The sequence below is a fragment of the Vespa velutina genome, chromosome 10 (genome assembly GCF_912470025.1).
Source record: "Vespa velutina chromosome 10, iVesVel2.1, whole genome shotgun sequence".
NCBI classification, from domain to species: Eukaryota; Metazoa; Arthropoda; class Insecta; order Hymenoptera; family Vespidae; genus Vespa; species Vespa velutina.
The window spans coordinates 5,118,510-5,131,009 of record NC_062197.1 but is presented as its reverse complement, the minus strand read 5'-3'; the positions used below and the strand labels follow the sequence as shown (position 1 = coordinate 5,131,009).

The following is a 12,500-nucleotide window of genomic DNA, read 5'->3' as shown; positions in this document are numbered from 1 at the left end:
TTGTTTGATATAAAAAAATTAAATGTCAATTTAGTCGTAAAAGATAATGATAAGTTATTGCTTTTCGCGTAATATCTCGGAATTACATTCGAGAAAATGTCAAGGTGTCCTTGTCGATACGTTATCTGTTTGTTTTAAAGTCACCATTGAAATGTTCTTTTAAATATATTCGATTCCTTATTGTTAGATCGAACGTGCGATTAACTAATTGGTCGGATCTTTGGTGTGTCTCTTATAGAAGTATTTTTATTGGAGAAGAAAACATTTTTAGGGAGAAAAAATTAAAAAAAAAAAAAAAAAAAAAAAAAGAAAAAAAAAAGAAATATTATATTACGAAGGTTAAAATGAGAAATAGAATTAAAAACGTTCGACAAATGATCGCAATTCTGATCGATGACAAACAAATATAAATATAATAAAAAAATTAATATCTCGATCATATCTTACAAAAGGAGTGACATAATTTAATATAAAAAAGATTTATTTAAAATATTACATACATAGTATTTTACGTCTCTTATTTAAAAGCAAATATAATAGGTACACGCGTTTGTAACTTAAAAAACTAAACATTATTAATTACGGTTTACGTCGTCCAATGAAAAGAAAAAGAAGGACAAAAAAAAACATACACAAGAAAACAAAAAGAAGACAATTAAAAAAAAAAAAAGCGATCTCGCCTCTGGTCTGAAACCCCGTGTCAAGTTGACGTTCAATCGTTCCGACATTTCGACATAGTGAAATTTACGAGCGAGCGATTGCAAAAGAAAACAAAAACGAAAAATAAGAAACAGAACTTAAAATAAATAAATTAAAGGAAGGAAAAAAAAAACAAAACAAAAAAGAAAAAAAGAAAGAAAGAAAAAAAGAAAATGTTCGTTCATCGAATTGATTTTAAATGAACAGAGTTACCTCGCACTCGATTTCGCATTCGAATCCGTACTTCTCTAAACTTTCACTTTACCGACGCAATTTTAGAAAAGAAATCATAGCAAGCATACATTTATATATACATACATACAACATAAATGAATACATACATACATACATACATACATACATACATACATATATGTAGATTAAAGCATGAAATTTGATTCGGGGTAAAGACGAACGTCATTGGGAAAGCCCGAATTTATTGAAACGAAATCGATCTATTTATCTGTTGATCCTCGAGGAGATCACAACTAAATAATATTCGATCGAGATCTCGAGCTTCGTCCTTGAGGAAGAATAGGCTTTCGTCGTGACGGAGACGAGGGTCTGGCAAAAGGTACGAGAGAGAAGTCTTTCGCGTCGGCACTCCTTCTTCTTCTTCTTCTTCTTCTTTTTTTTTTTTTCTTTTCTCGATTCTACTCTTCAACTCGATTATTCTTCTTGATCAAAGCTTATCCTGTAATGCTTGTCGAAGTTCCTCGGTGGCCTTGGCCACATCTTGGACCTGTCTCGAGTGAACTTCGGGTCGCACGTGTTGCACGCTCGAGTTTGACCTTCTCACGGAATTTCCGCTTCCGAATTTCGGCCGCGGAATTCTTACGCGTTGCACGTCGCTCAACCAAGACTCCATATTTCAATTTTATTATCCTGAAAAAAAAAAAGAAATAAAAGAAAGTTCAACCTTTTTATATCATCTTATTTTATAAAATGTAAATTATATTATAATTTTATATATACATATATATATATATATATATATATATATATATATATGTATGTATGTATGCATGTATGCAGATAGATTTTGCAATTTTTTTTATATATAAATTTTAGCATAATTCTGTCTAAAATATATATATATATATATTTTTTTTCCTGTTGAGCATATATAATGAAATCACTATAAATATTAAATTATTCTTTATATATTTGGATATAAATATTTTTTTTCGATTAACTAATCGTTACGTATAAATTCGAAATAGTAATAACAGTTTTTTTTTTCTTTTTCATTAAAGAAATAATTGAAGTTAATTAAAGTTAATTTTTGTAATCGTAAGATCATTGACCCCGATCATTCCAGGTCCTTGTTTTTCTTCAACGTTAACGAGCCATTTTAAAACGTTAAACGCAAACTAATACACAAGCGTAAAATAACACAGAGACATACACGCACACAAACACCCGACATTCACGTATAGTGAAAGAGAGAGATGCACGAATTAAGACGAAACCATTGCTGCCATCCACGACGTTTGCCGCGCAAAAAGCGTATCGCGTTAACAAGCTAATTACAGTAGTCGCAGTCCTTACTCCTGATATCTGGCATTTAGTTAGCGAGTTAATTACCACCCATGTCCCGCTACGTTGATGTCAGGTTATGCCATTTAGAGAACTATGCTCTACTTGTTTGTAAACCGGTGACCGTTTACGATCATTTTTCTTCAAGGATAAATCTTAGGATTTGTAGGATTTGGATTGTTGCTTAGTAGACACGTTTTTTGTTTCTTTTTTCTTGGTTTCTCTCTCTCTCTTTTTTTTTTCTTTTTTTTTTTTTTTTTTTTTTTTATTACACGATTATAAAATAATATATTTGTTAGTATTGAAAATATTTTCGAAAAAAATTTACACTGAGGTATTATAATATTATAATAAACGTATAATTAATTTATTACCACGTAAATTTTCTACGTCAATTTTGTTATCAAAAACTATATATAAACTATATATATATTTATATATATATATATATATATATATATATATATTTAATACCATTGTAATATCAATATTTAAATTTTGATTAAAGTATTGTGAGAAAATCATTAAAAACAAGTAATCTTAAATAACTCTACTTAATTTAACTATTATGTCTTGACATTAAAGATTTAAAATTATTGAATACTCCGAGGAAAAAAAAAAAAAAGAAAAGAAGAAAAGAAGAGAAAAAAAAGGAAAGAAATGAAGAAATACTAATTTGATATTAAGAATATTATAAGAAGATAATTAAACGCGATATAGTCTCTGGATTAATTGTATTAAACTTATCGCTAAACAATAATTTTCTATATTTTTATATGAAAAACTGATTATTAACGAATAACACGATATTACTTTAGCGTCGAAAATATTTGAGAAAATAATTAATGTTGAATAACTGTAACTTATCTACGGTCTAACTCAAACTAGTAAATAACCGGCTGACTTTTAATTACGAAGGAAGGTCAAAGACCCGTATAGCACGTATACCATAAAAGAAACATATCGTAGAAGGAGGGAAAGAGAGTACAAAAAGGAAGAAGGAAGACAAGGAAGGAAGAAAAGAGATGGAGAGAGAGAGAAAAAGAGAGAGAGAGAGAAAGAGAGAGAGAGAGAGAGAGAGAGAGACGTTAAGAAGGGTGGAGTAGAAAGAGTCCGTCTTAGTCCGACAAACAGCGAGGTGGCCTAGTGAACGTTTTAGCCTCGAGGCAATCGACCATGCACGTCGAATGATTCAAGACTGATTAAAATGCGAAGCAAGTAGTTCTGGCGAGTCGACACGCCATCGGATGGCCCAGTGACATCCTCTCGTTTTTTTCGTCTCCTTTAGCACATCCCGCCCGCCGCCCTCACCCCCTGCCCCCCTTTCCTTCTTCATGAACTTCTTTGCCTCTTACGACCCACTTTTTTCTCTCTCTTTTTACCTTGTCAGTAAAGTGGTTTGCTGCCTCTTTTCTCCCTCCCCCGCCTTCTCCCAAACCTCCGCCTACTCCCTTGCCCTCACCATTTGTTCTTTCCTCTTTTAAATTTCTTTTCAATTTAATAATTACCAATTATAATTCGAGGTTGAATACGATGAATCATTGAAATGGTTCGAATAAAAATTATATAATATATATATATATATATATATATATATATATATATATATATATATTTGTAATATATTTTCGCTTTGATCGTCGAGTAAGAGTAAGATCGATAAATAAGAAAAGTTTTATCAATAATTCATGTCATGTGAGTCATCGATTGTAGTAGATAGCATTGAGTCGAGCTGTAAACTTTCTACATATTTATCGAAAATATCCGCGTTACATACGTATTTTTGTTTGAATAAAGAAGAGGCGAGAGAGAGAGAGAAAAAAAAACAAGCTTTAATGAGCTCGAGTTAATAACGAAAAATATTGTCATATTGATATCGTGTGTTGGTATATCGGCAAGGATAAACTTTCAAGTGACGTATTTTCAATGCGAACGAATTATAAATTTAATGTTGGAACGAAAAAGTGATATGACGATATCTATTAATATTTATCATTCGCTTATCATTATCGATGATAAATCTATGCTTTTTATTCGATATTTATGCTATTGATTGTCGTCGATTCATGAAAATAATTACATATTACTATTATTTGTTTGGAAATCTTTCATCGTATCTCTTCATAATAAGATACAAGGATGGATACTCGATTTGAAACGAGTTCGGTGAACGACTTCGTTTTAGCGAAATTTTACGATCTTGTTTACGCGCGGCTACGCGCGAATCTAAGCTCGACGTTTCTCAAGATGACGACATATATACACGAGAGAGCCGATCTTGTTATTGTCGATGGCTTCTTAAGTGGGCAACGAAAGAAAAAATTTTACATCATCAATTTTTAATGAGTTCATAAACAATTTTTAATCCAATTCGCATAAAGGAAAAAAAGGAAGGATGTGAGGATGTGGGTGGGGAAAGAGGGCGGGGGAAGAAGTGATGCTGGGGATAAAAGAAAAATTTTCATATATCATTATTATTTTTGATTTAAAAAAGAAAAAAAAAAAAAACAAAAATGATACACGAAAGATATGATCGGTCCATTGATGTAAATTTCAACGAGAGATAAAACAATCGATATTGAAATAAAAAAGTTCTTTTATACTTTCGATCAAAAGATACGCGAGATATTGTATTATATTTGTCATTTATTTTTTACATAATAATCCCTTTTTATTTAAATTTATTAATTATTTTTATTTGAAAATGTTTTACTTTCTAATAGTGTATTTTGGTTCTACGCTTGTGCATGTCTATTTGAAGAAAGAAAAAAAAAAAAGAAAAAATTACAAAATAAAATATCGTTGACATATTATCCATTCGAATTTTATAATCGTTTCGTTAGAGCTCATAGATTGCTTCGAGTTTTGTACTTGACGACGATCACGACGATTCATCGACGAATAAATTAGCAATTAACAAGTGTGCTCGTTCTCCGTCGAACTTCCTCGAATGGTGAATTAGCAAAAGAGAAAATTCATTTGACGAATGATAAGAGATGCACGAAACCGGTTAAAAATATAAATTCCCAGGCTTTGGTGGCGAGAGAGTACCGTAAAGGATTAACGGTCAATCTTGCGAGAAACAAGAGGAGACTGTGAGAAACTCAAAGGGAAACGGGGAAAAATTTCTGTCGATGAAACTAACAGGATGAATAACGCGATTTCAAGATTTCAATGATCTAAGAGAATAATCGAACAAAGCGAAAATTATATATGAAAAATTCATTCAATCTTCTATAACTTTAAAATCATTTACATACGTGTAATTGTGATATCTTTATTACATATTTCATAATATAATTTTTATAATACAATTATAATATAATTTGGAAATAATCACAATATGTATATATATATATATATATATAAAATCGATTTAAATATCCCAATTTAAATATATTATAAAATAATATCTAAATTCAAAAGATAATATATAGATATACAATAATATACAAATATATATATATATATATATATATATTTTATGTACATATATATAAAAAATCGATCTTAATATCCCAATTTAAATATATTATAAAATAATATCTAAATTCAAAAGATAATATACAGATATGCAATATTATACAAATATAAATATATATATATATATATGTGTGTGTGTGGGTGTGTGTGTGTTTGTGCTTATTTTTTTAAATTTATAATAATTTTATCGACAGAAAATTAATCGTTACTATGTATTCGAAGTTAAAAAGAAAAAAACTTTTTCAGCTACAACATACGCGTGATATGATATTTTTATTAAGAAAAAAAAAAAAAAAAAAAAAAAACATCCGATCGTAGAGAGTTAAATAAGATTTTTATATATATATAAAAAAAAAGAAAAAAAAATAATAATAATAATAATAAAAAGAAAGAAACCATCGGAATATTACCTCGTTCGTTTCAAATTAAATTTAGCGACGATCGTACGAACGTTGTAAACTCAAAGAAACGTTCTTGCTAGATGTCGTTAAAGATAATAACGCGTAATATCTATACCTATGTATGATCGAAGCGAAAGGAATGAACGATCGATCGATCGATTGGTCGATGTTGTCCTTCGATGCAACGAAATAAATACATACATACATACACGTATACGTACATGCACATATACACATTTCAAGTTCTAAAATACTTTCGAGAAAAATTATACGACGAATAATAATAGATCGTTCAATAATGATATATCGTTAAAAGGTATGCAAGAATAAAAATCAGACAGACAGATAGGCAGACAAAAGCAAACAGAAAGAAAGAGAAAGAGAGAGAGAGAGAGAGAGAGAGAGAGAGAGAGAGAGAGAGAGAGAGAGAGAGAGAGAGAGAGAGAGAGACAGAAAGAAAGAGAGAAAAAGATATTCGAGTAAACAAATGATTTCCAATCTCCTTACCTTCGAGGATCGATATTTCTTCTTTATTTTCTAATCTCTTCTTATCTATCGTCTTTGACAATACCGTTTAGAAACGTTTGACTCGCGTAATAAAGAGGACGTACTGACTGACGGAGTGTTAGGAGAAGGAAGTGGATGGAGGGATAGATAGATAAATAGATAGAGAGAAAGAGAGAAAGAAAGATAGAGGAGCAAGCGAAAGGAGGAGAGAGAGAGAGATAGAGAGAGAGAGAGAGAAAGAGAAAAAGAAACGGAAAGAAAAAAGGGTCAGCAAAAATCTTGATTGTTGATATATTGGAAAATAATGAGTTGTCAAGGAGAGGGGGTGGAAATAGTAGGAGATATCTCGCGTATGGAAAATCGATCGGACTCCGAACGATTCGAGACTCGAACGCTAACTGACGAGCTCCTACTTGGCCAGGTTCACGTTTACCTGCTGCACGATGATCAGGAGCGCGACTCTGCGAGAACGCTTTGGGAGAACGAACAGCAAAAGTAAGCAAGCAAGCAAGCAAAGCAAGCAAGCAAGCAAGCAAGCAAGCAAGCAAGCAAGCAATGTGTGCGAGAGACGCGAGGCCGAGAAAGCGGAAGAGAGACAGAGAAAGAGACAGACAGAGAGAGAGAAAGAGAGAGAGAAAGAGAGAGAGAGAGAGAGAGAGAGAGTAAGAGGAGGAAGAAAGAATCAAGGGGGGTCTCTCAAAACGAAAGAGGAAGGAGGATGAGGATGATGATGATGAGGAGGAGGAGGTGGAGGAGGAGGAGAGGGGTTGGTCAGGGCGAGAGAGGGACAACTTGGAACAGGTGAGAGGTTTTACCTGATGGTGGGATTGAAAGATGGAAAAAGTGGGGGGAGAGAAGTTGTACAACGTTGCCAACTTGTGCTCGTCGAAAGATATCCCCATCTAGGATTCATACGAGTTACGTGTGCGTATACGAACGTGTGTTTTGTCTCTCTCTTTCTCTCTCTCTTTCTGTATCCTCTATATCTCTCTTTGTCCCTGTTTGTCTTTTTCGATCTCTTTCTCTCTCTCTCTCTCTCTCTCTCTCCGTCTTTATATATATATATATATCTCTTTGTTTTTCTCTTTCTATCTCTTTCTCGCTCTATCTATACATTCCAGTCCATTGATATCGCAGTAAAAGACTTTCTCGAGAGATTCCGTTCCATCCATCCGCATGTAAAAAGGGGAAATATACGACGCGCCGAACATTTATTTTCAAACGAATGGAGCTGTCTAGATTTGTCTCTATTTCCTGTGTTTTCTAATGTCTCTCTATAAATGTGAACGTTCGTTTAAGATATACACTATAACAGGTATAAATATTTAATCTTTAATTTGTATTAATTATTTAATCGTTTTTCCTTCTTTGTTTTTCTTTAACACGATTAATTTTGTTATTATTTTATCGATTAAACGATTCATTATATTATGGATAATTTATTATTATTTAATCTGTATAATATAATAATAATAATAATAATAATAATAATAATAATAATAGTAATAATAATTAGAAAATATTAACATTGATTTTTATATTCTTATGAATAATAACGTATGTTCATAAAATGAAATATATTCCCATTACGTAATAATAATAAAATCATATGCTTCAATCGATTAAATAATAATAAATTATTTAGAATGTACTCGTCATGAACGGTATTTGAATGAACTCGTTATGAATATTTAATCCATCGCATTGGTGACGTGACGACGGTCATTTGTACTTAGAAACACTTATTCGTGGATATTTTACCTTATCTGATGAAAAAAGAAATCAATCTTTTATGAAAAATATGAAAAAATTACTTAAAATTAAAAAAACTAAAAAAAAAAAAAAGAAAAAAAAATAGAAAATAAAACTAAACTACGTCACGCCAAGGGTTTAATTCACTGCGTGATAAAAGGACAAAAAAAAATTATTTGTATTAAGTCGTTTTTAATTACATCAAATTGAGATTAATTAGTGCAATGCTTCGGAATTGCATTATTAAAATATAATTAAACCTCGTTAAAAATCGTATTAATATGTAAAAAAAAAAAAGAAAAAAAAAGAAAAAAAAATGAAGAAAAAGAAGAAGAAGTTAATTTTCATTTCGATCTAAGAGTCTTCGTTAATATTATTTTATTAAGTATATCTCAATTTATCATTTCGAGAAACATATTTATTCGTTTAATTTTTACAATGAACATAGAAATGGAACGTCATATTTTATTACTATGAATCGATATTTACCGAGACTTCATAAATCACGAAAAAACATCTAACCTCTCAAAGACTCTCACACTATTATCTTCCTTTTTTTTTTTTTTTTACTGTCTTCACACAGCCAACAACTCTCCCTCCCTTTTACCCCCGGCAGCACTGCAATCGTTTACTCATTGTCAGAAGCGATGACGTTGTCTCGTTAAAAGGAAAAAAAAAAAAAATAAGAAAAAAAAGAAAAAAAAAACAAAGAAAGAAAGAAAGAAAGAAAGAAAGAAAGAAAGAAAAAACGTAAAGTGGTGGAAGCCCCCCATTCAACCGGAGGAAAATGTACTTAGGTACATACATACGTTGAAACGTTCGAAGTAAGGATTGACATTATAGGGACGTGTCGAAGGCAGTGACCTCGAGACAGACATTTTCTAAAAGAGATCTATGAAAATAGACGGGGGGAAAAAAATCGAAAAGAAAAAGAACAATAAATGAAAGAGAGAAGAAATGAAAAGAAAGAAAGAAAGAAAGAAAAAAAAAACAAAAAAGAAAAAATACATGGAAATTAAAATTAAAAATTAAAATGTATGAAAATGAAAACGAACAGGAATCGTTCGACGAAAGTAAAATCGTCTTGCAGATGCAAATTTATTACGTAACGATTGTCGAGGCAGTGTTTCTCAACTTATGAATCGTCGCTTGAAATTTTTATTACCTTGCGGTAAAGAACGATAAAACAATTTTTTTTTAGTGTATTCGATAATAATGAACATTTATCGGTCGCGATATCATTGTTGCACCACATTGATAAATAATATCCGCAATGGATAAGGTTATAATATTTGAGATAAAAGATTGATCGGAAAATGAAGAATTTTATAATAATCGAATTCTTTTCCTTTCCTTGTTTTTCTTTTTTTTTCTTTTTTTTTCTTTATTTCCTTTTTTTTTTTTTTCGTTCGATCAACGAGTATAGAGATCACAGAGATGCTTTCTAATCGAACGTTTGAACATTTACGTTTGGAGCATTGATATTAAACGTGAGTAAGTATGAATATGTACAACGTATTTAAGCAGATACGCAAGAAACACGAGCGATTAGAAAGCCACGAAAGGCTTGACTTAGATCGCGACGTATCTTTTTCAGCTAAGAGAAACTCGCACGGTACTTAGTTGCTCCTCCCTTTTTTCCGGAATAGAGGAACGAATCCGAACGGCGCGGCTCTCTAAATTATGATTCATTCAGTCGATGAGTCACATCCCGCCGATATAAAGATATCAGGAACGGTAAATAATCTAGCCAAATAGCCTCGGTGGAACATGAAAAATGAAAAAAAAAAAAAAAAAAAAAAAAAAAAAAGAAACATGAAAAAAAGAAAAAAAAAAAGAAAAGAGAAGAAGAAGAAAAAGTTTCGAACTTGAATGACTTCCGACGAGATCTCATAAATTATTCGAGATTTTCCTTTTTTTCTTTCCTGTATTATATGGAACAAGTAAAAAAGAAGAGAAAGGAAGTAATTAAAAAAGGATGAAAATATTAGAGGATCAATCAAAACTCGGAATCTCTTAATAAAGTAGCATGAAAAAAGGATTTACGTATTACGACATTGACTTCTTTATTAATTCGAGTAGAGACGAAGAATTTATTTGTTTCTTAATAATATACCTACATCTATTTCAATAATTAATTGGCATATTAATAAGACAAACTGTATAACGATACATTTCGATAAATAATTTATTAACAAATAAGACGAAATTTATAACAATCGATTTCATTCAATAATCAATTTTGTATATTTTGGTTAAAACGTATTTTATAATAATGCATTTCGTGTAAATAATTTCTTTATCGATAAAGCAAAAATTTAATGAAAATGAAATTATACGATTAACTCGTTTAATGATAAGACGAATAGCGTAATACTTTTTGCAATATAACAATTTGTTTATTATTAAATCGAATCTTACGATGAAACAATCTCTTTATGTTCACCTAATAATCTTATTTTCGTAGTATCGATGAAAGAAAAGATAAGAAAAGAAGAAAAAAAAATAAAATAGGATAAGAAGATAGAAAGATAGAACGAATGAGAATCTTGCGAATTGACAAGCTTTCGTTAAAGAATTAGAACACGTTCCATTCTTTGCTCGATCAATCGATCGTACGGATTTCTCGCTCGTCGGCGAGTAAGGAGAGCTCTCTCGAATATCGTTCGCGCTTATCTCTGGAACCGGTTTGATCGAAGGATCATTCTTCGTGCTTCTTAGAAGAGGATTAGTCTGTACTTTCGTATCGGACCCTTCTTCGGCTCTTCTTATTGCGAGTGATCACTGACAAAGGGAATCGGCTCGAGACGACACTTCGAACTTTTTGAAAGGACAATGAAGACCTAAACGGCCTTTTTATGGCTTCTTCTTTCAACTACTTTTTACTTTATTTGCTCTTATTGTTAGATTTGAGATGTCTTTTAAAAAGATAAAAGTTAACGACAAAATCGATCATTATGCATACATATGTATATATGTGTATATATATATATATATATTATTTTTTAAACGATTTCTCAATTTAACGAGTTATTGTAAAATTAAAAGCATTTGAAAATAGGACTGAAAAGGGAAGAAAAAAAGATGAAGGAAGAAAGAGATGGATCTTTTTTTTTTGTTTTTTTTTTTTTTTTTGATGATTATTATTATTATTATCATTACTTATAAAAACACGCACGAGTTCGTTCAACTCACGTGCGTTACATCAGATAAAAAAAAAAAAAAGAAATGGAAACCAGTTTGTGAGTGACACCTACGCATTCAACCTGGTCGAACAAAGACGGAAATTTGTCAGTGATATCGAAAAAGTAGATACTCGAAACAAATGCGATAAACGATGATAACGATTTATATCGATCGTCGAATAATCTATTTTCGATCGACGTTGTCAATTATCTACAAAGAAAATATATATATATATATAATCCAAGTGGTTATATTTATATTATTTATTTCATTAAGAATATATCGATTATTATTATTTACAGACATGTCTCAATTAAATCCAGCCAGAGAATTTTGAGAATGATCGATAATTAATTAAATAATAAAAATTTTATTACATCATTTTCCATTAAATTTAGACGGAAATTATAATTATTTATAAAAATCATTCATTTGTTGTTCCCTTAGTTCAATTTCGATAGAATTAATCAATGGGACAAAATTTTCCCTGTTGAAATTATTAGAGAATCTCTATTCTATTTCAGATAGAAAATCTTTCGTTTTAACGCGAGAGATAAATTATCGATCGCACGAACGATTTTTTGGAACGGGAGGAAAAAATAAAAAAGACAAAAAAAAAAAAAAAAAAGAAAAAAAAAAGGAAAAACAAAAGAATGAACAATGACCAGAACGGTATTATGGGTCACCATCGGAGAAAGTTTCGACGCGTCTCCACGTTCCGTTATTTACCTGGAAGGACCGGAACGACGGTGGGGAGGCTGCGGTCACCGTTTTATGATTTCGCGAAGTAGGTCAATTATCGAGGTGCACCGAGCCACGTCGTTTCATTGCTTCGTCTAAACGCACAGCGAAAATATCACCTTTAGCTTATTGAGTCTATATAGGACTTATTAGATTTATAAACTATAAGTTTTGAAAATAAATCGTATATTT

At 31.0% G+C, this 12,500-nt stretch overlaps 1 protein-coding gene across 18 annotated transcripts in view; it reads left to right on the top strand.

Moving 5' to 3' along the window:
* The window catches only part of LOC124952291 (whirlin), an 85,039-nt gene that overhangs the window by 62,490 nt on the left and 10,049 nt on the right, over positions 1 to 12,500 (top strand). The gene's annotated exons all lie outside the window — the stretch shown is intronic.